Source organism: Ammodytes marinus (genome assembly GCF_949987685.1).
Source record: "Ammodytes marinus genome assembly, chromosome: 14".
Taxonomy (NCBI): Eukaryota; Metazoa; Chordata; class Actinopteri; order Uranoscopiformes; family Ammodytidae; genus Ammodytes; species Ammodytes marinus.
This window is the reverse complement of record NC_137218.1, coordinates 22,203,563-22,231,430: the sequence shown is the minus strand read 5'-3', so window position 1 is coordinate 22,231,430 and position 27,868 is coordinate 22,203,563. Positions and strand designations below refer to the sequence as shown.

The following is a 27,868-nucleotide window of genomic DNA, read 5'->3' as shown; positions in this document are numbered from 1 at the left end:
GCCACTTCCTTGGACGGAGGAATAAATACCCCAGACACCCCGTTACCTGGGCACAAACTGTAGTGTGTAACTACACAGTTTTGACCTTGTCATAATGTTGCAACCATAATGTGAAACAGGTGTGTTTTTACATTAACTGAGGTAACTTCTTCTGAGGTGAATCCTGACATGCACCCAAACTAAATGATGTGGTATGTGTTGATGGAGGTGGGATTTTAGGTATGGTCTGATAGGAGCATCAGTTAAATAGTTTACGTTGCCATCAGAACTTCCAGTAACTCTCTCTCTCTCTCTATCTCCCTCTGTCAGACACTTAGAGCAATGAGCATTTTGGTTCTCCTTTTGCAGCATTGCAGAACCGCTTCCTGGCTTTTTAGGAGAAGTGAACACAAAGCAGATTACATAAGCCTGAACCCCTCACAGGCCCAATGGGAGGAAGATGCTCGGCACACCACAGTAGGCCAGGCAAAGTAACCCATTTTTGGGCCAAAAAACAGACAAATTGTAAAAGAATTTTTTTCAGCTCAGATAATTTCTATGAGGTGTCCAGAACAACATACTAAAAGTCCTAAAAAATCCTAGTTGAGGAAATATGTTTAATTCTCATCAATCCGAGATGTGTGCCAATAAGGCGAAACACCAATAAATCCCAATAGGGCTATTTTTTTCCCTTAGTCCTATCAAAATGAAACTTTACACAATGAAAGTATCCATGAAAATAAAAAAAAATTGTATTACAAGTTTCTTTGAAAATGAATTTTAATATGCAAATGAGCTATACACTAATCGTACATGCCCAAAATAAACCCAAATAGGCTTAATTTTTTCCTTTACTCCTACCACAATAACACTTTACATAGTAAAAGTATACTAGAAAAGTCACTTTTTTTGTATTACAAGTTTCTTTTTAAATTAATTTGAATATGGACATCAGCTCCACACTTATTGAATATCCAATCATCCTACTGCCAATGGGTGATGGCGATGCTGTTTTTAGACTGGCCTCTAACCTGAAAAACTGCCTGGCTTACCTGCCAGGGGTGCCTCTCATGAATTAGATTTGTCTCTTCAAATGCCACTGCACGCAATTTGATAGCACTACAACCAATCAGAGCAATGAACAATGTGCCGTATTAAGCCCCGTTCATTTAGCGAACAGCGGGATTAACTGTTAAATTTAACTTTTGCCGTGGTCGTCTGCAAAACAGAATAGTCCTCTTACTTGCTAATGAAAGATTGAGTGCCGTCTTCCAAATTGTAAAGGGTCGAGGCCAAAGCCGTCTCAAACTCAAACAACATATCCGCAGCTATCTTTGATGTTTACTATCACGGCTTCGACGGCGCACTGTCGTCATCCGTTTACGTCCGCCCCAGAGCACCATACATAGGGCTCTGGCCCGCCCATATCAGATAGAACCAATTGAAATGTAGCTCAGGATTTCTTGACATATTTAATGAGCTTCAATGGAGAGTGCCCAGACCAACAGGCGCAGCACATTTAACTTGCCAGCGCCTAGTGGCAGGTCTGGATTTCCAGGCAAGTGCCATTCCCTTTCCTATGCCAAATAGACGAGACGTAGAATCACAGCCTGAAATGGCATGGAGAAAGAAGAGATTGTCACACACCTTGGGACCAAGTAACTCCTTTGTCTACTTTATGCACCATATCCGTCTTGTTTTTGTTGCTTTCTTTGGTTCTTGTGCCATAAACGGCTCCTGTGCATTCAGATCAGCATGATGCAACAAGAGTTCTGACAAGTCTGTGTCATCACCTACTGAGACTGTGTCTTTTGTTCTGGCAGAGGCAATGGCAGTTTGGACAATGAGCACATTTGCATCGTGCTTTGCATGGTTTGTGATATACCATTTTTATCTTACAAGTTTCTTTGAAAATGTATTTTTATATGCAAATGAGCTATACTCTAATCAAATATAGGCTACCCAAAATATATTCGCATAGGCTTCATTTTTTCTTTTAAAGATCCAAGTGACTGCTGCAGATATTGCTGCGGTTGGTCACATACACATTCAGTACTTTATGATTCCTCCTATACGTGAACCTATTGTGTATCAGCCACTGGCTCTGTTGCCAGCAGATAACAAAACATCACAGCTGGATGTTTTGTGGAAGACAACCCTCCTCCTTCACTCTCAAAGGCCATCATGGTCTGGTATGATGCAGATCCTGCATCTTCTAGATGAACACCCTGGGAGAGCTTCAGTAACATTCCTTCCAATGATTGATCTTGATCCCAGTGATGAATCCTGCATATACTCAACATTGAGGTTTGTGGCAACTCAAGCTCTGCAGTATGATGTGACCCCTGTTCTGACGTTCGACCAACCCCTTCTGGAAAGCCTTGACCATTATAAGTTAACTTCTAATACAAATGTTTTACTTTTCATTTAGACTTTCATTGTGTAAAGTTTTAATGTGGTAGGAGTAAAGGTTCAAATTAAGCCTATGCGGATATAATTTGGGTAGCCTATATTTGATAAGTGTATAGCTCATTTGCATATTAAAATTCATTTTCAAAGAAACTTGTAAGACAACAAATGGTGTATCACAAACCATACAAAGCACGATGCAGATGTGCTCATTGTCCAAACTGCCATTGCCTCTGCCAGAACAAAAGACACAGTCTCAGTAGGTGATGACACAGACTTGCTAGTACTCTTGTTTCATCATGCTGATCTTAATGCACACAAGCTGTTTATGGCACAAGAACCAAATAAATTAATTGATAGCTGTCCCCAGACAAATGTGCAACATCACATCTCTCTTCCTGAGATCCTCTGAGATTGTCTTTCCCTTTTGGCAAGTCTGATCTGTATGGGTTCACTTTGGTGGGCCTACACTGACCTGGTTTGATCTCTGTTTTATCTAGTGCCACCCAATTTCTTTATTACATTGGTCCATTTCATCACAAATTTGGCCCACCTGATTACCAATGCAGCTCAGGGTTCACAAACTTTTTCACATACAAAAGTTGGCAAATCATTTTTTAAAATCTGTTTTAACAATTGATTTCTGGAAAAGAAAAATGTTTAATTGATAAACAAAAATCTGTTATTTCATAATAAAAATACTGGTATTGATAAATAAAATTCATAAAGGCTCAAGGGGTTCACATACTTTCAAGCAGCACTGTATGGTGCATAAAGTAGACAAAGGAGTTACTTGGTCCCAAGGTGTCTGACAATCTCCTCTATCCATGCCATTTCAGTCTCGTCTATTTGGCATAGGAAAGGGAATGGCACTGAAAAAAGTAAAAAATTACACTAGCTAAGGGAGGGGTTAATCTAATTCATGAGAGGCACCTGTTATACCCCTGGCAGGTAAGCCAGGCAGTTTTTCAGGTTAGAGGCCAGTCTAAAAACAGCATCGCCATCACCCATTGGCAGTAGGATGATTGGATATTCAATAAGTGTGGAGCTCATGTGCATATTCAAATGCATTTAAAAAGCAACTTGTAATACAAAAACAGTGACTTTTCTAGTATACTTTTACTATGTAAAGTTTTATTGTGGTAGGAGTAAAGGAAAAAATTAAGCCTATTTGGGTTTATTTTGGGCGTGTACGATTAGTGTATAGCTCATTTGCATATTACAATTAATTTTCAAAGAAACTTGCAATACAAGAAATGTTAATTATCATGGATACTTTCATTGTGTAAAGTTTCATTTTGATAGGACTAAAGGGAAAAAATAGCCCTATTGGGATTTATTGGTGTCTCGCCTTATTGGCACACATCTCGGATTGATGAGAATTAAACATATTTCCTCAACTAGGATTTCTTAGGACTTTTAGTATGTTGTTCTGGACACCTCATAGAAATGATCTGAGCTGAAAAAAATTCTTTTACAATTTGTCTGTCGAAAAACGCTATTTTGCCTGGACTACAGAGGCAGTGGAGACATGAAGGGATTACATAACAATAACTGCTTTCGGCTGACTCAGATTCTTTCTCCTGCCCAGTGTGTGTGTGTGTGCGCACAGACTAAAAACGTCTGTTTCTATAGCTACAGCACAGAGGAGGGAAGGAAGCGCTTCATGTATTGATCGGGATAATGGAGGAACTGATACAAGTGTAGACAATGGTTCAAGACTTGACGTACGCCACCGATTAAATTACACAGCAACCTACAATTTAATTCCTGAAAAGCAAAACCTGACAGTTCATTTAGTGGACAGATGTAGTGGCTGTTTTATAGCAGCAGCATAGTGCACACAGCAATTCATTGACAAATAATGTCACCATCAAGAATTCATAATCTTCTAACAAAAGAGATGCATTTGATTTCCCATGATGTTTGGTCATGTCATCGAGCACAAATCACTGTAAGAGAGCAAGTTTTTTTTGACTTTCTTGAGTTGTGCTTTTCTTTGTGGTCAAGCCACAAATGACATGTTTGGAAACCCTTTTAGATCCCATTGATCTGGACTTGTCCCCTCTGGCACTGAGGGTAGAGCCAGCTGTTCACACAGACAGACAGACAGACAGACAGACAGACAGACAGACAGACAGACAGACAGACAGACAGACAGACAGACAGACAGACAGACAGACAGACAGACAGACAGACAGACAGACAGACAGACAGAGAGAGAGAGAGAGAGAGAGAGAGAGAGGTGTGTTGTTTGGTCCGAATACATTTTGCAGGGTGTGATAAATGAAACATCCCTAGTTGTATTAAATTCCCCTCCCCACCGGAACTCTTGCCGGGAAGCCATCCAGAATCACTTCGCTGTGCCGCTGTTTTCTATAGCAGCCCATCTGACAGCCAACAAACTACTGACATTAAACACTCAAAAAGACAGAGCAGGGACTGGATTGACGTCAGACAGGAGCAGAGAAAGCCAGCTACTTCCATCAAAGTAACCGCACGGGGAACCACACCAAAGGTTTGACGGAGGGGGAGATGTGGAGGCATAACCTGGAAACCTGTACTGTTCTCATTCATACAATTCGCTCAGATATATTATTTTCTTTGAGCATCGTGACAAGGCTTTTGCTCCTATAAGATGGTATAGAGGTACTGTATTTGTTTAGAAGCCTTTTTGCCATTGTTGACAGTTAAAGGTGGAGTCAAAAACACTTTGTCAAAATATGTGAATATCTCCTCACAATCCAATACCTGTCGGGACAGTGTGTGCGTTAGAAAAAATACACAGCCTAGTCTCTGTAAAGAAAGGGCCGGTCAACAAAAGGGACCCACCTTAGCTATAAAAATCGCCTTTCACAGAGTGTAGGCTGTGTATCAACACTGGATCTAGCTCTAAAATGGATCCACTCATCTAAATATGGTTTTTCTGAGACCTGTGACTCAACACTATTTTCATGTTTTCCTGGTTTTTACGACTGGTTGGGATGGCACTAGCACAGAGAGCAGATTACTTCAGAAACATGTTATTCAATAATATTATCTGCAAATTCTGGCAGCAGGGGAGCAGGGATTAAACAGCACATGTTTAACCCTTTACAGACTGCTAAATGACCCGCCCTGTAATCACACTTTCATATTTATCCTTTGGCTTGTCGGCAGAATTCTAAAACTGTACACCCCGAACACACACACACACACAGTATTCACAGAAATGAAGAGAGATTTTGTTTTTAAACGCTCCCTCAGAGCTGTACATAGACGCAAGCCTTTCCCCACTGCGACTGGGATTAGGGAAAATCGTTTTGACATGCGCACGTGCCCACCCCGGCTCTGCAATACCAAAATGCCCATATTCTGGCTCTTACATAATCTCTCCTTTGATGCTGCTTTTTGCATCACGTGGCACTGAAGCAAGCCAGGGAGAGAGAGAGAGTCTGGCTAATTCTCTGAAGGTTTACAGCGCGGTCTGCCTGTGTGAAGTCACAGCCAGTCTGCCACTCAAGCTGTGGTAGGTGGTAAACAGCAATGCAGTGTAGGCACTAGGCAGCCATACATTATGGGCTGGACAGACATGACCTTTAGGAAACTCTGTGATCTCACCCGGTGCAACATGGTGTAAAGGTAGGCTGAATTTCAATGTAGATTGTATTGGTTTGTTAATTGAAAGGGCGTATCCTGAGCCTATATTTTTTAAATTGTAAAATACTATACTGTATATAGCTACTATATGAACAAAAAATATATATAATTACTGACCAACAACCATCTAGACAGCCCACTCTCCCACAAAGACAGAAAAGTTGCGTAACAAAGAGTCTCAGGTCAGTGGTTAGGACGATAAAATTCGACAAAGCTGATGGGCCACGGGGCTGATCTCTTACAGGAGCTTGAGAACACTCTAGCTATCACGCCATTCCAAAACAAAGGCCGATGCAGGCTAGCCTGGTGCTACCAGACCATCGTATACTTCATTTCATTTGTACTGAAGTGAAATGAAAATTTAGCGGAAGTAGGTAGGCGGGCAGAGCCAGGCTAGATGCTGGCCCCAGCATGTCCATATAATATGTTTCGCAAACTAGGCAAGGCAATTAACACATGTTCATCAGTTGAATGATAATTGAAAATTGACAAAGCACAAAATAGACCACTTCCAATGCACACAGAGCACCAATGCAACAAAGAAATAAAACAACCATCAGAACCAACAATACAGGGCCTAACCAATGAACTGCCGAGAGACACTGGCAGCGCCAACATGGTTCTAAAATCAGATCATGGGAATAAATATATAACATTTTACCAAGCTGCATAATATAATAAAACTGATAAACCTCACATGTATGTGAGCGAGACACTCAAAAAATTATGAACTACTTTGATCAAGTCTAGAGAAAACGACAAAAAAGAGGTGGAAAAGCAATGAATGGAGAGGGAAAATAAAGAGGGTTGTGTATTTCTAACTGACAGATACACACACACACACACACACACACACGCTAATAGCCGCCTGGGAGTCTACCACTTACGCTGCTGACTGGACAAATGGGGCAGAGGATGAGTGATGGAGAGGTCTGGGCCGGTGATTTTCTTTCTTTGAGTGTAGTTGTGTTCTCTGCACACAGCTCTGCACCTTAACTTAAGCTTGTGGAACCTTTTTCTCTCTTGCAGTTTCTATGCAGGTGCCTACACACTGCTATGAGGAGAAGCATGTAAAAAAAATAAAACTAAAGGAAATGTTGCCTTGATCAGCTGTGGCCAAACAGAAAGACTGGAGCCTCTTGGGAGAACAACGCAGCTGTGGCTTTGAGTATCCGCTCCCACTTTACTCAGCGAGAGAAGGATGTGTGGTCACTGCCTTATCACTGAGCCATTAACACAGCTTCAGTGGCGGAAGAAAAGAAGCATGCAATTAAAGCCTGTGTGATTTATCTTCCACGGTACACTCTAAAAAGTATATTTTTGAAAAGTTGAAGTAACGCACTGTTTTGAATAAGTCTGACTCGGTTTTCTGCTTTAGCGATGGCAACGTACTTTTGTGGATTACATCAAATTGAAATTGTACTGTACTACATAGACCTGACATTGACTTGCTTTTCTTATGCAAATGAAAGCGCTTCAATTAGGTTTTCCTGTCTAACGTCATGACGTGGACGTTTACGTCAACGTCTTTTTCAGCTAAAATTTTCCTGTGAAGCCGCCATGTTTTCTCCTCGCACTCGTCTCGCACACGGTCACGGCGCCCCAACAAAACGGTAAGTCTAATACAGACAAAGTAATGTTTTACAAATGTTAATTGTCAGATAATACATTTTCTGCCTGTAATGGTTACAGTTTTTCGTCTTAAGGTTAACGTCAGTAAGCTAAACTGAGCCGGACCAGCAAAGTCATGCTGTGTCCTTCAGGTTAGCTTATAATTTTCGATTAATTTATCTGATTCTGTGAGAAATTGTTGGCCATTTGTTCAAACCATTTGTGTGTAAAACTTCCTGTGGCATTTAAAGGTGATAGTTTGGCTGTTAACTGGTCAGTAATTAATTGCATTTTGCCAGCGGACACATGTAGAGTGAACGGTTAGTAATTTGCGCGCGGTGCTGAGTGCTCTGCTCTCCGGGTTAGCATGCTGTGTAGGCTACTGGTAAGGCCAGATACATTTACATTTCTTTACCACCGAGCTGCGTGCGCCTGTTGTTCAGTACACCGTGTGTGTGTGTGTGTGTGTGTGTGTGTGTGTGTTACTGCCGTCACCGCATCCGTTGCTATCAACGTTTTTAGTATGAATACTCAGGCAGCACCAATGAGAGTCGCATGCCGTTCTGATGAAAGCACGGAGGTGAGTCCGGCTGCTAAATAAACAACACCACTACTATTATATTAGTTTGCTAGCGGACAGGTAGAATAAACTGAACTGCGCCCGCGTGTCTGTTTGGGCCATTCGTTCCTACGTGTGTGTGTGTCATGTAGTTCTCGTGACAACCAAACACTCAACCTAGCTGTGAAACGCAGTGATAACTGCCTCTGTGGCTTGTTTGACATGGAGGCAGCAGCGGTGAAACCCCATAGTTATACGTTTCTCGGTGGTTAAAGCATTCACCAGTCGAGCTCATATTAGTTTGCTATATCGCAGCAGACTGTTTTCTCCTTCTTTACCACATTTGGCTTAACATTGAAATGAAATGCCACTCCCTTAGTTAATATTAATGCATTTTTAATTTTCTTTTCATGATTCTTTCCCTGATTGGTGGTGGTTACTTCAGGCCTGGACACAAATAATTGAACTACCCAAAGGTAAGTTAAACTGCAGTATTGAGTGCTAATGACAGTGCTATTTATAAGGCTTCAATGTGGCTGTGTAGCCACATTCAGTTTACCATGCAGGGTTAGAGTACAAGTTACTGCACCCTGCCAATGGCATGTATTTCTATACGTCAGGCAAATTGTTTTTCCAGTTCAGCCACAGTCCTTTTTAAAGCTATTTGTAGCCCTCATTATAAAAGTGTGCGAAGGATTCTCCTCAAAAGGATTAAACAGTGTGAAAATTAAAACTCATGTTGGGGAGGTGACGATAAGAAAAATGTAGTCAGGTGACGCAGCTTTGTTGTGACAAATGGCCATAAAAAGCTTATAGCCACTTTCAAAACAGTGGCAAAGTGCTATAGAGCATAATAACAAATTTAATACTGAGGTTATATGATTTTTTTATTCAGGACACATGAAGATCCATAGTAAGATTGTATACAGAGTGAAGTAATTTGCATTTTCTTTTATTAATTCACTATTTGTTTTAGATCCATTCTGAGTTCCTGTGGTTCATGGCTGTTCCTGGGTCCATGGCCCAGTTACAGTCACTCAAGTCAGCCGATCAAAGGTGGATCAACAGGCCAAATGACGGACACTTTGGACCAGGTACATTTGGAGCATCAAACAAAACAAGTTTCCTTGGTAGCTTAGAGGGTGTCAGAGTTTCCCTATCTTTTACAGATACATAACAAGGGCAGACCATTATAGTGTCTTTAATATATGCAGCTCATGTTTCACCATCACACCATTGAGCTTACATTTATTTTCTAATGAAACTCTGGCATTACAAATGTCCATTTATTTTTAAATAAATTGTAGGATTTAAGTTTTAAGAGTGTCTTCGATTATGAAACTGATTTGAATTGAAAATTAATCAATATCATGTTGTCCTAGACTGACGACATTCTTCTTCGGAGGGAGTGTGTACCGAAAGCCTTCATCATCTGCCTCGCAGAGGATACAGATGACCTGATCAAGGAATATCCGGTAAGCTTCAACAGTTACACTTTTATGCAGGTTGAACAGGTGTTATAAAGTTCGGTCTACTTACGAGCGTAGTTCACGTCAACCGGGTAACTTTAATCTTTCATCACTCGTCCATGGCTGTGACTCATGCCCGACGGTGACTCTGCGCGCGTGTGTTAGTGTGCGCGCGCATGTGTGTCTGCAGTGCCGATACACACACACACACACACACACAGAGGGACAGACAGATTTGGCAGACTAGCTTTTATCATCCCCAAATAGTTTGTAAAATTAATAAATGCGTGTCTCCAGAACATATTTAAAAACTGTATTAGCGGGGGAGAGAGAAAGGTTTTCGTTTATTGATTTTACCTAAATGGTTATGATTTACTAACCGGTTACACATGTACACGTGCACACCCCTACTCTAGATTGCAACAAATATGCAAAATATGACTAGAAATTATTTGATTTACTGTTGTACATTCATACGATAGAGGTACTAGTATAGTGGAAAAGTAAGTCAAGGGCCCTGAAAAAAATACAGATAAAATCAAGACACAAAGTATACTTGAATTACTCATTAGAATAATTAGTGCATGTTCACAAAATTGGACTCAAGACTAATGCCAGTGATATTATTGTACCATACAAGGTTCATAGTTAGTTACTGCATACAAGTGCAAAGTGATGACAGTGATGTTTTGTGTCATGTACTGTAGGACTCTGGAGCAGCTCGCCATTGCAGTGTTTGTCTTTTGAAAGGATGGGGAAGGACTGCAGGAGCCACCTGAAAACATGGGCCTCTTCATCGAGAGTGTGGAGGTTTTGCATGGACTGACCTGAACCTAGCTTTTCCAACACCCCTTTCTTTCACTTTTGAGGTGCTCCAGAAAATCATCATGCATCTCAAGCAACATAAGATGTCCCCCAAATCCTAAAATCTGTATGGCAGACTTGAAAACAGTGACTACACATGAGAGACAAATATTCTTCAAACCACAAGGTGATATACACAAATTTTGTCACACGTTTTTGGAAGAGCAGGTGAAAGGTTCCATTTTTGTTTCGATATGGTCCAAAAAGAACAAAACACACTGGCTGTAGAGCAGAATCTATGTTTAGCACGCACAAGAATACATAACTTTGGTGTTTTTGATGGTTTTATGCATTACTATGCACACAGTTTGTCAGATTTAAAACTGTAAAAGAAGTTCCTTTTTATATTTACAGACACTATCTCAATATGTATTATCACTTATAAGTAAAACCATTTTTGGAATAATTTTTTCAAACTTATTTTTAAATAAAAGGTGAAATGTTGAGATGGTATCATATTGACTTGGAGGATTTTTATAACTTTAACTGGCGGCTGCCAGAAACAAGGAAAAAAGGACAACTTGCATTACACACCGTGTTTGTCTGATTTAAAACTGTAAAAAAAGAAAAAAACCTGTGAGTCATTACATTGAGAAACTATCAATATTTCAGCTTAGTATAAACATATTTGGACTTACTTTTTCAAACATATTTCAAAATTAAAGGTGAAATGGTGATAGTATATTTATAATGACTTACAAGATCTTTTTATTTTTATTTTTTTTAAGGTGAAGTCACCGATTCCTGAGACTGCTTGTAGTCCTAATCACTTTCTCAAAAATCTGTAAATATATCCTCACGATTTTGCGCTGAAAACCAATTCAGTGTCTTCCATTACAATGCCTATGCTCTGTAAACGGGCATGTGGTTCTCCGGTGGGCCCCTTTTGTTAACATACCCTTTGTTTACATACCAGTTTGCTGAGCCTATAGGCTGTGTTTTTTTCCCCACACAATTTAAAACTATGTAAAAAAAAATACCAAAAGTGATTTGACAACAAGCGGTCTCCAGAATCCCTGACTCCACCTTAAACTGACGGCTGCCAGAAACATGGAAAAGGCTTACCTGCATTACACTGGTTGTCTGGTTTAAAACTGTAAAATATTTTTTCCTTTCCCATGTTAAATTACACTGTGACTATACTGGCTATAGCTGGTTATAATGGATTCTATATTGGAAAGATATGGGAAATATGTTGCTTGCCCGACTGTTATACACTGAAATGTGTATTGGCACTTTGTTTTCTACTTTTATTCAATAAAGTATATTAAAACAAACTGATTTGAAAATGTGATTTTATTTTAGAAGCAATTTTAAGTTGAATAAACTTAAATAAATTATGTGTTACCGGTTGCCTTAATTCAATTAAGTTGGTCCAACTGTTTTCTTTTAGGTTCTACGGAAGCAATATTTTACTTTAGGATTAAACAAGAAATTGAGTCAGAAAACACTGACATTTTAAGTTGTTGTCCCTTAATTTTAAGTTGGATTAATGCAAACTTTTGATTTGAAAACAAACAAACTATTAAGTTGATCTGACTTAAAACAATTGTTTAAGTGTAACTTACATTCTTTAGTTCAATAAACTTAATTCAATCCTGTGTTACCGGTTGCCCTAATTCAATTAAGTTGGTTCAACTTTTTTCTTTTTAGAGTGTACAAGATGTTTAATTGGTCAAGTGCACAACAATTACAAGAGCAGGGACATATTCTTGAGTCTCCCTTTATTAAGACAATATGTAAAAGAAAAAGGAAATGAAAAGGGAAAACGTAGAATTGAAGAGACGGGTGTGTTGAGTGCTGCTGTGAACTGGCAAATTGTCCGTTACAGGGTCATTGTAGCAGCAGAGGGCTTTACGGTATTGGTCCTCGAAAAAGCTCGCCAAAGTGGTGGCGTATTTTTATACCTCTGAGTGGAGGAAGGAGGTCAGTTCAGAAGCCCTTAATGTACCAATTTACTCACACAATACACACACACACAGACAGAGGAGCGTAAAGTATAGAGTAAAGGAGGGTGGGGGCAGCCAAAGGGATGATGAAATGACAGGTGCATAAAAGGAGCGTGCCCTTTTCCCTCAGAGAACCTCATAGTACTAAGGCCCTAGACAGAGTCTGTTGTAATGTTAATAGACTAACTCCTATTGTACACATCCGGCCTGTCTCATAGAAATTCAAATGTGTTGAAGCACATTATGTGTGAAGTTATGATGTATTCCTTTTTCTATTCACAGCAATGCCAGAACCAAAATAGCAGCATTAAAATAGTACACAGAGACTAAGCCTACAGTCCCCTCTGATCAAAATTCATTATCATATACAGTTAAACCGACCTGATCCATTTTTGAAAAGTGGAATAACACTTACACTGCTCCTTCAGTGCCAACATAGCCCCATGCTATGAAGCATTCACCATCAATTGGCAAATAATAGTTTTGATGAAAGTGACAACATTTTAAAACATTGCTCATCAGACATAGAAAATTCACCCTGAATCCCAATTTCTTGAACTATTCCTTGAACTACTTCTAAAAGCGAAACCGCTCAAAAATATGTGTTGCTCAATTAACACACCATAGTCGCACAAATACCTCGCCATTATTATTTTCATGACTCATGTGGGAAAACCATGATTGTTAAGCAACAATGCAACACTTCTTACATCATGACTGTACAGTTTCCTTCTTTTTCTGTATCACCAAAAAAACCAAGCACCCCGTCCCCCCTCTTCCTCTCCTATTCACTCCCTCTGTGCAGATTAAGGCTTTGGAACAATGGTGACACAGCAGAGCTAATCCCAAAAGGCTGTGTCATGTGCCCAAAAAGTCCCAACACACACACACACACACACACACACACACACACACACACACACACACACACACACACACACACACACACACACACACACACACACACACACACACACACACACACACACACACACACACACACACACACACACACACACACACACACACACACACACACACACACACACACACACACACACACACACACACACACACACACACACACACACACACACACACACACACACACACACACACACACACACACACACACACACACACACACACCGAGAATCACAGCTGCGCCTGATGGGATAATCGCTGTATAATGTATAATCGCTGAGAAGTGGTATACTGCTGCTACTGTTCTGAATTAAAGGTGGAGTCAGCCATTCTGGAGAAAATCACTTTTTGTCTAAATCAGCTACCTGTCCATACTGTGTGTGTGCTGGAAGAAAAAAATTGGTGGCCTAACCTCTGTAAACAGGTATGTAAACAAAATGGGCCCACTGTAGCTATCAACATGTCTGTTTACAGAGCCTATAGGATGTGTATCTGTCAACACTGTTTTTTTTTACACACAGTACGGACAGGCAACAGATCATGAGGAGATATTCACTGATTTTGACCAATAGCTTTCTCCAGAATTGGTGACTCCACCTTTAAAGCATAAAAGACACTTGTTCCTATTCTGGTCTATGTAAATCAGCTCATCGAAATATACCTTTTGTAGAAATAAAAATCATGGCCTGGCTCATATCAGAGGGAAAGCCGAGGGAATAGTTTCTAACTTGTTGTTGTTTTTCGCGGCAAGAAGACCACAATAAAGAACTGATTAAAAATTCAACATCAGACGAGAGCTTGTGTCCTCGATAGGTTGGAACATGAAGTTCTACCTCCAGGTTGGAAGGATGACTCACTCACTACTCTTTTCAACACCAGATTTCTCTCCAGGCTTCCCCCACTGCCTCTGTGCCTTCCAGCCAGCAAAAAGCCTGTCAACAGCGGACGCAAGTTATTGCCAGTATGGGGGGGGGGAACCAAGGTGAAGGATGGAGAGTGTGTGTGTGTGTGTCTGAGAGTCATGTTATGGACAGCCACAGTGATGCACACTAATTGGAAGTCCAGAGGAAAATGCAAAGTGTTCCCTGTGTGCATGTAGCTGTAGTTGTAACACACAGGCATTAGAGCTTGAGATGAAGAAGGGAGGGTGGGGGGGGGGGGTGCTGGGTAAAATGGCTAGAGGTATAAAGACGAGCGCAAAAATAGATGATAAACGAGGTGTGGAGTGACTAGTAAACATATGGATGTTGGGATACGTACTGCTGTAGAGGGTGTCGATCCAGGAGAGCCGGGGCAGACCACGGGCACTGAGGGGCTCCATCCTCCTCTCTCTTTCTCTCTTTCTCTCTCTCTCTCTGCTTCTTTCCTTATTTTCTTCCGTCCCTTGTTTCTGTTTTCTTTATCGCGGTGCCTCTTTTTCTTTTCCCTTATCCGTGAAAAACAGCCTTCATCTTGCACAAAAAAGCATTTGGTTACGAAAATGCCAAAAAAAAAAAGACAACCCCGGGGGTCCAACAGGCGAGCTTGCCAGGAGAGAGTACAAGTGAACTGCGCGCGTGTCTGTGTGTGTATGACAGAGAGAGAGCGAAAACAACAGGCTGGAGACGACCACCGCGGACCGTTGCTAGGGGAAAGGAGAAGCACTCCCTCCCTCTCTCTCTCTCTTAGCCTTGCTCGCTCACTCACTCTCATCCACCCCTCCTCTCTCTTGATTCTGCGCGAATGGCTCATCAACCTCTCTCTCTCCCTCTCTCTTTGAGCAGAGGCAGGAATTCAGCAGTGATGGATAATGGCTGAGTAGCAATGATGCTCGATGCAAATGTGAATTAGCTGGCAGATTCTTTGTCTCACTGGCACTCTTCTCTCTTTAAGCTTTGTCATTAAACGGTCGTTCCTCAACTCTAGAGTTATATCCACTGTCTCTACGTCTACGTCTTAAAGGTGGAGTCAGTGATTCTGGACAATACTTGATGTCCAATTGTTTTTGTTATCAAAATCAGTGAATATCATTGAACAATCTGCTACATGTACGTTCTGTGTGTGCACTGAAAAACGCTGGAAAAATATCCAGTGGTACTACACAGCCTAGGCTCTGTTAACAGGCATGTTGCTAGCTACAGTTTTTTTACATTCCCCTCCGTTTACACAGTAGGCTACTTTACAGAGCCTAGGTTGTGTATTTACACCATTTTTTCCCAGCACACACAGTACATACAGGCTGCGGATCGTGAGGAGAGGAGATATTCACGGATTTTGACAACAACTGATGTTGTCAATATACGTTCTCTAGTAGTAAGTGAATACTGATTAAAAATAAAATGTTAAATTATTTACCAATAGATAGAGACTGACCAGTATTTGGTTTTCTTTTTTAGGGCTTCTGAAGCTTGCCGGTATTACATGCATAACACGATCAGCTCACAATCACCACACACACACACACACACACACACACACACACACACACACACACACACACACACACACACACACACACACACACACACACACACACACACACACACACACACACACACACACACACACACACACACACACACACACACACACACACACACACACACACACACACACACACACACACACACACACACACACACACACACACACACAATGAGCCGCTGTGTGTGGAACAGAAAAGTCATTCAGTTAGAAAGGGACTGGTTTAAATGTCATGTTTTAAACTACTACCGTCTTCATCTGTTCCCGTGGCCACTTGCTCAGCCCCCCTCGTCTACACACACACAGACAAGTTGGAAGTGTGTGTGCATGAGTGGCAACAGTTGAGCAGAGCTGAATACATATATCAGCGGACACAACACAGAATGTACTGGTAACATGAAAAATCACACTTTATATATAACTATTTATTGCTGATATTTATTTTGCTCTAGGAATAAGTTTGCCTATCCATGTAAAAATATGATGTTACATACTTTGTACACTACCACTGCAGGTAGGGAGTTTTAGAAAATGGAAGATTTTAAGACTTAAACTGCAATTGCAGAAGAAAAATTCATCAGACACTTGTCTTTCTTCTCAACATTCAGCCCCCTCCTATAAATCATATAATAAAAGGTTGCTACACAAGTCTGGCATATACTTGCATTATACAACGACATGGGCACATTTATAAAAAAGGATATGTTGTCATTATTTTTGCAATTTTACCGTCGCCTTTATTGATTTTCAAATCCTCTCTCCGCCATGTTTTAATGGGAACATTAGTAACTCATTTAGCACATTAGCACATCTCCTGTTGCGTCCTGTTCCCAGTGACAGCGCTGACAGCATCACCAGCACACAGCGCCCTTTTCCTTTTATCGGGCCCGACTATCTCTGTGTTTATGAACGCATTGTGCTACAGAGAAGGGCAATTAAGAGACGAGCATCGCACCAGTGGCAACAAAGCCCGATATGAAACCCTGGAACCCCCTCCAGGTCCACTCCCCCCCCCCTTCATCCCCCTCTCACCAGCATGGGGGAGGAAAGACGGGAGGGTCGAGAGGCAGAAAAACTTCAATTAGGACACAAAGGCTGACAGGAGGATCCCCACAACACACACACACCACTCCCAGAGCACTGCTCTTTGTCTGGCTACACAGCTCTAATGTGCCAGCTGGAGGGAGGAAACACACACACACACACACTCACGACAGGGCACCCCCAGAGCTCATCTAGCCAGAGGTTATGTCTGTGTGTTGGTGTGTCAAGGCATTTAATGTAGGCCTCTGCGTGTGTTAATGTCTGCCAGCGTTATTAATGAATATAAATGTGTTATTATGAAGGAGGCGCAAGAATACCTCGCACAAACTTGGGGTTTCAAAAGCACGCACACAAATATACACAGGGGTTAATGTGAAGGTAAAACCAAGCAGGCAAAGAAGTACATGGATTTGGAGAGTGGCACCTCATCAAAAATAGATGTATTTACTGTACAGCCTCATTCATCCTTTGTCTTAAATCTGGGACAATAGCAACACACACACACGCACGCACACAAGCACGTGCACACACACACACACACACACACACACTTTGTCAACCAATTAAGAGCTGTACTGAGTATTTTGGTTAATGATTGTTACTTGAAAAAATATTGTTTTGATGCCAGTGGAGTTAAGATGAAATAACAAGCTTCAAAATAACATACTTCTTTCTTTCCTTTCTTTCTTTCTTTCTTTCTTTCTTTCTTTCTTTCTTTCTTTCTTTCTTTCTTTCTTATAAACAAGTGAAATTCATGAGTGAAATAATTTAACAGAACTTTAGTCAAAATGAAATGTTGACAGTAAATGACAAGCGATATGCAGAGATTTTAATTTTAGTATTTTTATTGAACTGTTGTTACTGGAGTTGTTCCAGTTTTTTTATTTTTTTATTAAACATAGCCTGGGTCTTATTGCTGTATGTCAATTATTTATTCGATGGTGGTCCCCTGCTGGAGCTGGTGCCCACCTGACCAGAACTCGGTGGATGACGATGAGATGTTACAAGTTCTTATTATTCAAACCAATAGCTAATTAGCTAGTGTATATTGCTGATTGGTTTTTGGGAAACCGGAGCACCCGGAGTTAACCCTATGATGTTGCACTGAGGTGGCCCTATGAACCCAAGTCCTGCACCACATGATGGTAAGAGTAGAGAAGAAGATAGATGACTTGGAATAGAAGCAGGACTTGAGCTGTGTATTGTATTCATTTTGAAATATATATTTTTTCCTTCAAGATGAATGCTACACTTCACCTAACAACACCAACTTGTAGTGTAGGGCTTGGACATGACTCTGTACTGAGTGCAAAGGAACCTGAAGAAGGCGCAATGCTTTTTTGGTTGCACAGTCAAGTAATACTTGAACAATGAGGCAATGCATTTCTCAAGTGCTGGTTCACCTAAATTCATTGACACCAGCACCATCTCTGCACACCCCCACTTCTTACAAAGGTCCTTCAGAACGGCCTTGTCGAGTTTCTTAAAAGTTTTCGGGGTGATGTTAAAATCTGTGCCCTTGACTTTGGCCCATGTGGTTTCAAGGATACGGTTGATAATGCTCTCTGTGTTAGCAATGGTCCAGCTAATTTTAGCTTTGCTGAATGTGCGCGAAATCAGCTTCTCAATGAGTACCCTGACACACATCTTCCTTTTTTCGTCCTCTGCTGTTGTCTCTATAACAATTTCAGTTGCTAAAGGTTCACTCACCTCCACGGCGGTGACTTCCAGCAACTGTGTTGGTGACCCAGCCTCCATTAAAGCCAGTGTCACCCTTCTACTGTGGTGGAGGACCTGTGTATTCACCCACCAGCCCATCAGTGCCACGAAACCCCACACATTGGTCCTAATGTCTGCGTACATGACCTCATATGGCGGAAGAACACACACATTCCTGCAGGTTGCCCTACTTCTGATTTCTTCTGGGATGATCTCAGGCGCCATCCCATCCGTAAGGTGTGCGTAGAGAAGGTCACTCAGTTCTTGAGTGAATGCCATCATATTGACGCTGGAAACATTTCTAAATCTACGGAAGACACAAACATCCATTCCACCCTGTTTTTCGCCATCCCCTGTCGAAAGCAGAGAGTTGACACTATCTATTAGTGACTCCATTGACTTCTCGCTTTCAACTTTGGAGTCAAGGTTGAATCTAGTTTTAAGCTTTGTCACTAATTGATAAATTGATGCTTTGGCGAAGCGCTTTGCAAGGAAGTTTTTCATCTTGCCTCCGACTACTTTCATGGCTGGTTTGCCCTTCGGTGTGGATTCCTGACTTTTTTCTTCGTTTTCCTCTGAACTCTTTTCAATGATGAGCTGAGCTATGTCATCTGCTGCATGATCAATCTCCAAAGAGGTTTCTCTTTGCAGCAGCTCGTAGGGTGAGTTTGACACGTTGTCCAAAAGAGGTTCTATTATGTCATTGACCTCCTTCCAAATCATTTCTTGGACAAATGTAGTTGTTGCTCTCACCAAGCTGTCCTGTGAGGGAACTCTCTCCGGGGTCTGGACTTTATCTGTTCCAACTGACGACTGACGGAGGTCATCAATGACTACCAACGCTGTTTCTTGCTGACTTTCTTCCCTGTTCCTCTGTCTAAGTGGTCGCGGCGAGCAGAAAACATTCAACTGGTCTCCAAATGCCTGTACCATTTTGCAGGCATGATTGACCATGGTGTTGAGTCTGCGGGGAGCAGTGACGCGCTGATTGACAATAGGCTCAGCCTTGCCCAGACTGCCGCAGAGGGCAGAGTTAACACTCTCTGCAATCTCATTACCTATCAGGCCCGTGAGACGCTTCGAGTTGACGCTTACAGCTTGGTCTGCTACGTCGAGAACCTCGGCGAAGCACTGAGGGAGTTTGTCACCCAGATTTGAGAGCACACACTCCTCAGACACGATTACATTCATGCCCCTGAGAGCTAAAATCAATGCCATTGACACGGCTGCTATTATGTCCAACAGCAGGTCGGCCATCATGATTTTAGTGGCATATTCAGGGGCACCTGATTTTAACAGTGTCCACTGTTCCCCTGTCATCCGTCCAAAAAAGGATTGGATCTGTGGACGAACACCTTCCAATCTAATCTCCGGCAGCTCCTCTGTCAATGCTGGTATGGCTCTAGTCATGGTGACAGCTTCTGTAAGTTGGTCCATTTCGTCTGATGCTTTTTGGTGTTTTCTTTTCTAAACTCCTTGGTTTGTAGTTTTCACAAACTGGTTTTGTTAGTGTACCACTGGCAGCGATGAAGACTAAGAATGTTTTGACGGAAGGAATTGGTCTGGTGACATGGAAGGCGTGAACAACCTGAGATCAAAGGATCTTCATAGATCAAAGGAAATATGTTTATGAAGCTCCGCCCCTCAAAAAAGCCAGATCAGAGATCAGAAGAATTCTGTTCCAGAAGCTCCGCCTCTCAAAATAGCACAAAAAAAGCTGCAGCCTAGCAACAGTTGCTAGGCTGCAGATTGTTTTTTGTTTATAGCTTCCTTTTCATGGAAGTCTGATGGACATATTAAAGTATGAGCTTTTCCACCAACTTATTAGCAACACAGCTGATACAATATCCCGGGGATAGCCGTCATTAAAGCATCAAAGTTCGACTAACATTAAACCCCTGCTCATGGGGTTCTTGTGTCTGAAAAGAGATACACAGTTTCAAAATAAACGACCACAAGAAAAGTTTCTGTATGTCCATCCATCAATCAGTTTGTTTGTTTGAACATACTCTTAAACGCCAGTGAGTCTGATTGGGTTCACAGAGTTTCTATGAGAACATCTGACTTCTCTTATGTGTGACTTCTGAATTCTATTGACGGACGGCTGTGGCGAAACGGGTAGATCGGCCGTCCACTGTTAAGGTTTCCCAAATTGCTCCAGATAGTTAGCTTGCACCATGCGTGGTAGCTGCTGCTAGTGGAGTATGAATGTGTGTGTGAATGGGTGAAAATTCAATCATTGCAACTATAGTCAAAGAAAAATAATACAAAAACAAAGGGTTGTTCCTTACAAATTTACCCATTAACTATAACAATTACTTTGAGTGCCACACAGAGGATTATAGCAAAACCTTTTTTATATGAAAGGGAAATCATGGCATAGAAATCTAGCTCAGCTGTCGAAGCAAGGGGAGTTTGGTGTGTGCAAGTGAAGCATTTTTATAAACAGAAATTTTCATTTCGATGAAAAATTAGGCACACACACACAAACAGTGTGTGCTTGAACCTGTCATCTTGGGTTTGCCCACCTCCCCCTCCTAACACACACACACACACACACACACACACACACACACACACACACACACACACACACACACACACACACACACACACACACACACACACACACACACACACACACACACACACACACACACACACACACACACACACACACACACACACACACACACACACACACACAGTGTGTGCTTGAACCTGTCATCTTGGGTTTGGGGTTGCCCACCTCCCCCTCCTAAAGGTCTCATCATTGAACGGGCAGAAGAGCCAAACAAAGAAATCACACACATCCCATGCGTTCATACACACACACACAAACACACACACACACACACACACACACACACATATGCGAAAACACAAGGCTGCATGTTAGTCTTCCTGGAGCGTCACAAACACACATTTATCAAATATTAATAGCTAGTCAAGCTGTGTGGTGAAAAGGGCCATTACTAACTGTCTCTACCATCCTCTGACACACACAAACAACAGACAGCCAACCAGCTGGTTCAGGTATAATCAAATGTTTGAGCTCTTTGTAACACAAGCACAAAGCTGATCACATCTGCAAAAGTTCATTCTCAACAAAAAGGTCAACATTCAGTAAATGTCTTTCTTGGTGTGTGTGTGTGTGTGTGTGTGTGTGTGTGTGTGTGTGTGTGTGTGTGTGTGCCAGTGCCTGTGTGTGTTTTTGTCCGCCTGTGTGTGTTTGGGTCTGCCTGTGTGTGTGTATTGGCATAAAGGTCAAGAAAGCATATTGAGTGGATGGATAAAATGCAGTGTAGGTATCGTAATGTCCCCATATCAAAATGTGTGGTGCATCGTTTCACAATCAGCTCAAGAGTGTTAAATCAACTGGTATAGTGTATGTGGACATTTGCAAAGTATCACGCGAGTGTGTGGAACTAACTGTGGTTGTAACACACAAACCCAGACCAAAAATACAATAAACATCAATACAAAGTACAGCAAGAAATAAGGACTACAACGCACAAAAGGCCTAAAATCCATACTTGCCTTTGATCATGCACCACGTCCCACTGTGAGCAACCCACTGTTCTGCATGATGCTCCGAGGCATGTTCAGGCTCCACAAAGTCAAATTGGAGTTAGAGGTCTCCTGTACCAACAACTCCCTTAGGAAATCCAATTATTCACTCAACCATTTCCACAGAAAGTCACTGTTTAATGAGCCACTCTTTTGAAGGCACAAATAAACCTTAAGTTATGCATTTTAAATAACAGCTTCTATTTGTGGGAGTCAGAAATTAAATTGGATGAAAACAACATTGACTTAGTGGGAAAGTAACCAGAATAAACACGTATGTTTAATCATAATAGATAGAAATCGTTGTACTTGTTATTATAACAAGACATATATGTTATTATATATAGACATTATAAGCATAGTGGCTATCACTGTTCAAATGTAACAGATGATGAGCGAGAACAATGTTTTATCAATCAATAAGAGATAAAACAGACAAAACTGTTGCAGGCTTTTAACTTGAAATTTCAATAAGTAGAGATTTCCTGTCACAGTCTCATCCATAAGGAGTGTGTGTGTGTGTGGATGGTGATCATTGATGATTGATGAGTATGAGTGTATATACAGTATGTATCATTAGGCCCCGCGGCCTGTCAGCCAATCAAAGTGCCTTCTATGTTCTCCCACTCTTCCATTTTCTCTGTTCTGCCCAGATACCACTGTCCCACTACCCCACTCCACTAACCCCCACCCACATATGTATCTACCCTTCTTAGCCTGGGGGGGGGATTGGGGTGGGGGGTCTGTTGATAGCACTAATTTTCCAGTCACCACCCCACTCCATCTCTTGTGGGCAACATCCAGACGGGTGGCAGGTTGCCAGGGTGTGTGTGTGTGTGTGTGTGTGTGTGTGTGTGTGTGTGTGTGTGTGTGTGTGTGTGTGTCTGGTGCCAACACTAACTGGTGGATGAGAATATGAGAGTTAAGTAAACCGTTACATTTTAAAAGCCTGATCTGCCCTTTTTAACAACCTTTCAGCACACCCACACACCCACCATCAACAACAAATACTTTTTTCCCAGCACTACTGCTTTGTGAGTTTATTTGTGCTAGAGACACACATGAAGTAGACAGCTGTGTTTCCATATGAGTGGCTTCAAAAAAAAAAAAAAGCCTAATGAAGAACTGGAGCGTGCCAGGATTCACAGAAACACAAATAATTTAGACTAAGTCAAATTGAATTGACAAAGAGGGAGCATGAAATTAAGATTTCACTAGAGAGACACATTAATATTCACTCTTATAAAATGTGACTATTACTCATTTGGAAAAAACTAACAGAATTAATTACATTTCTCTTTCAAAAAAAGATGATATGCCAATTAGAAAGGTGTAAATACCAGGTGTATTTGAACACATTGTGCTTTAAACTATGTGAGCACGCCAACATGATAGGAAGGATATTTTTCTCATACTCCATAATATCAAAACAATTTTCGATAGATGAACAGTTAATGGACGTTTTACCAATTCCTTCCTGAGACGGGGATTAACGTTTTTGTACCAAATTTCATGGCGACACATCAAACAGCTGTTACGATATTTCGGTGTGTACCCAAAGTGGCAGACCACCCACCAACCAAGTATGGTTAAAATCAGCAGACGAATGTGAATGAATATGAAAATAATGTCATATATAACTCCTGTCTAACACAGATGTGGTGTATGTATTGCTCTGGGTGTACACACACCTTGGAGATGGATGAGGATATTCTCTAGCTTTATGCTTTTCAGACACGTCTTTGTTTTTGAGGGTTTGGGGGGACGGCAGCAGAGACGAGCAATGGCGATGCATTATTAAAAAGCCCAGAGTGCACTAGTGATGATGAATGTCTGCTTGTTAAATGGGTATGCCTGAAATCATCTGGGGCATTTCTTTAATTGTTTCTTATTGTCTGTTAGTTTCAAAGTGTTTTGTCTGTCCAGTGTGTTCCTCATAAATCACTGTATATTTTCTCCATCAATTCTATGTTTTGTTAGTGGGAAAAATACACTGGGAGTCATTCATCCAATTACTTCTTGGATTCTCCCAATCCATCTCCCCCTACTCCGAGAGAGAGAGAGAGAGAGAGAGAGAGTATTTGATTAGATTAAGAATATATCCTACATGACCGTAATTGTTTAACAGAATAAACACTTCTCTGTGTCGATTGAGCTGTCCCATTTAAGCCATTTTATCAGATTTACAAATCCACAGTGGACAGCAGAACATGTGTGTATGTGTGTGCACCCATCACAGCATGTGCCGGCAGGCGAGTTCCCCTCTCACCTCATTTGCCCTGGTTCTCCCCCCTAACTCCTTCACCATCCAATTATGTGGAACGGCCCTGTCTAGGGTCTGCTGTTTCTATATTAGACCAGCCTCTGATGTACGATAAGATAGAGCCTCCTTAAATACAACCCTGCGCCTGTTTGTGTCAAAGAGGGGGACAGAAGAGCGGACAAAGAGGAAAGCACTGTGTGTCTGTGTCTGTGTGAGAAAGAGAGAGCGAGAGAGAGAGAGAGTGAGAGAGAGACGGTGAGACTATTCATCCTCTGCCAGCTCAATTCACTTTGATCTATTGAGGTCACTGTGGAAATCATCTGAATCATGCTGTGATTGGACAGACACCAGATACAGGGAACTGCTCAAATGTGTGCTGTAAATGGTGTCACATGGTAATATTGATGTGGTTTGCTCGTCCTTGGTGTTTGTTTATTGTACAGAATAAGCTTCATTCTTCCTCTTTCAGACACACTTGCGCAATGTGCAAGTCCTGCCTTATGAAACCAGAGATAACACTACTCCAGTAAACAACACAGTCTGCCTGTGTGTGTGTGTGTGTGTGTGTGTGTGTGTGTGTGTGTGTGTGTGTGTGTGTGTGTGTGTGTGTGTGTGTGTGTGTGTGTGTGTGTGTGTGTGTGTGTGTGTGTGTCCACTCGAAAAATTGATTTCTGATCCGACTGATTTCGTCAAGTGCCTGGCTATTAACTGAAGAGCCACCATCAGGTTACAGAGACAACACACAAACACCATAAGGTGGACATGAAACACAGGGAACGTGATGAGGTCGAAATAAAGAACTACTGCACCCTAGTGTTTCATTTCTGTCAACACAAGTTTAAGAATTCAAGATCATAGGTGTGTAGTGGACAGAAGTCTTATAAAGCTACAGGAGGAATTGATGGGGAGGGATTATGCAAGAGCTCCAAAATCTCATTATTATTAGGGGGCCAAGCCCGAGTAGGGCTGGGACCGCGTTTTGCAGAGCAACGCGGTTCCCAAGCCCTGCGGGGCAGGGAACCCTATTGTTCTTGTAGGGATTATTATTTTTCCTTACGTAAAAGTGGTGCTGCAGCCCAAGCCGTAAAGGGTTGGGACATGCCATTTGCATGACTAGATCCAGGTCCGTGCCTGGTACGCAGACAAAAAAATTCAGACATGCCGGCCACTAGGTGGCGCTACAAAAAAAGGAAAACGTGTATAACTTCCACACCGAAAGTCCGACAGTCAAAAACTTTATATCCACAGATGCCCACAAGTCAGCTGCATCTTTTGAGATAGGCCACGCCCATTTGCGTATATATACATTTTTCGCTACATCGCAAAAACTGTGTCAGTCACCAAAACACACTCCTCCTACAGTTTTTGCCCGATTTGGACCAAACCAAAAGCATTATGCTCTACCGACTCCCACGAGCAAAAGTTGGTCAAATAATTTTTCTACGACCATCGGAAGACCAAACGCTAGCGCTTTAAAGATTCGATTTTTCGATTTTGAACATTTCTCCTTTTTATTTAAAATGGTGCTGCAGCCAAAACCGTAAAGGGCTGGGAAAGTCCACTTGCATGACTAGATCCAGGTCCGTGCCTGGTACACAGACGAAAAAATTCAGAGATCCCGGCCACTAGGTGGCGCTACAACAAAGGAAAACGCGTTTGGGGCTATAACTTCCGCACCGAAAGTCCGACAGTCAAACACTTTATATCCACAGATGCACACAAGTCAGTTGCATCTTTTGAGATAGGCCACGCCCATTTGCGTATTATAGATTTTTCGCTACATCGCAAAAACTGTGTCAGTCACCAAAACATACTCCTCCTACAGTTTTTGCCCGATTTGGACGAAACCAAAAGCATTATGCTCCACCGACTCCCACGAGCAAAAGTTGGTCAAATATTTTTTCTACGACCATCGGAAGACCAAACGGTAGCGCTTTAAAGATTTGCCGATTAGCTTCCTTGTAATACCTTGTACGTAAGTGATCATAAATACAAAACCATACATCGTATCAAGACAATATTTTAGAAATATGGTCGTACTGTCCTAATGAACATACTAAAAAAAAATGGAAAATTTCGCCAAAAGGGGGCGCCAAGAACACAAAAAGTATACATCTCCTTATCCACTTGAGCATCTTTCTCTGCAATTTCTTTGCCTTTTGGTCTATAACTCCCAAACCGAACATCCCACATTCAAAAACTTGACATCCACTTGTTCGGTACATTGCGCTGCATCTTTCTATATAACACAGTTTTGCGAATGTCATCCATAGGGGGCACCAAAACCACAAAAAGCAAAGAAAACGCGTTTGGGGCTATAACTCCCACACCGAACATCCCACATTCAAAAACTTTACATCCCCGGATTCCGTGAAGCGAGGAGCCGGCGCAGCGGACGACGACGCCCGATCCCGAGTCGCGTGGGAGGCTTGGCCCCCGTTCACAACTGCTTGCAGTTCTAGTTTTTTATTATTATTGGAAAATAATATTTAGCAAGAGAGACCTATTAGTCCAACAAACCAAAAATATGTGAGTAAACAATGATTTTTTCGTTAATTTAAGTCTATTTTCTTATGTTTTACACATCTGACTCAAGTCAACGTGTATTGGGCTCTGAGCACTAAGGAAACACGGATGACCTACACTGAATAATGCGCCTGAACACACCCTATGTTAACCCATGCGGAGCACTGAAGCCGTTACTGCAAACGTGTTGCTGCTACTACTGCTCCACTATACCAGACATTGTAACACAGTAGGCGGAGCAACACGATTCAGGGCTTCACCTGTGTAAATTCATACAAAAACAAACACACGCCAGCCACCGCAAAACTGTCATTGATGTTACAGATGTCCACATGAGGGCGCTGTCTCCATCTTCCCACAATTCCACTGGATCCCCTCCAATGAGGGTTGAGGAGGACCCACTGGCATTATGTCATGCAAGATGAATAACCGGTTTACCCCTGGGGTAACTTTCAATCTGACAGCATGTGACAGAGAGGAAAAAACAAGCAGCACTCTGAAGATCTGAGGAGTCATCAACAGCTTTATTTAGGACTTGCAGTTTCTCAATGAAGTCAAAAAAATTAATTTGAAACATTAAAGCTTCCTATTCTGGTTATTAGTGGTTTTTAAAAAAGCCATAAAATGTGAAGAGTGTATCGTGATGCTGGAGCAGCAGATGGTATTTGCCACTGGGCACACCTCCCAAGTCAGGTAAACTGTGTCATCAAGACAGACTACATTACACATACACACTCACTGACACCTGAGAGGCACACTCACTGCTGAACAAAAGAGTGAAAGCTGCATTGTACAGGCATAAGCACCAGCTCTCTCCATTCATCCGGTTGGCTCTTATTTCAGCTTGTTAATAAATGTATGGACTCACTGTGTGACCAAC

At 41.7% G+C, this 27,868-nt stretch overlaps 1 protein-coding gene and 1 long non-coding RNA gene across 4 annotated transcripts in view; one reads left to right on the top strand and one right to left on the bottom strand.

Annotated features, from left to right (window-relative positions):
* abr (ABR activator of RhoGEF and GTPase) overlaps positions 1-27,868 on the bottom strand; it is a 139,595-nt gene that overhangs the window by 99,098 nt on the left and 12,629 nt on the right. The window lies entirely within an intron of this gene.
* Positions 7,576-11,729, top strand: LOC307260518. Its single transcript, XR_013845189.1, has 5 exons — positions 7,576-7,640; positions 8,643-8,673; positions 9,174-9,291; positions 9,580-9,672; positions 10,374-11,729. It is a non-coding gene; the product is annotated as an uncharacterized lncRNA (long non-coding RNA).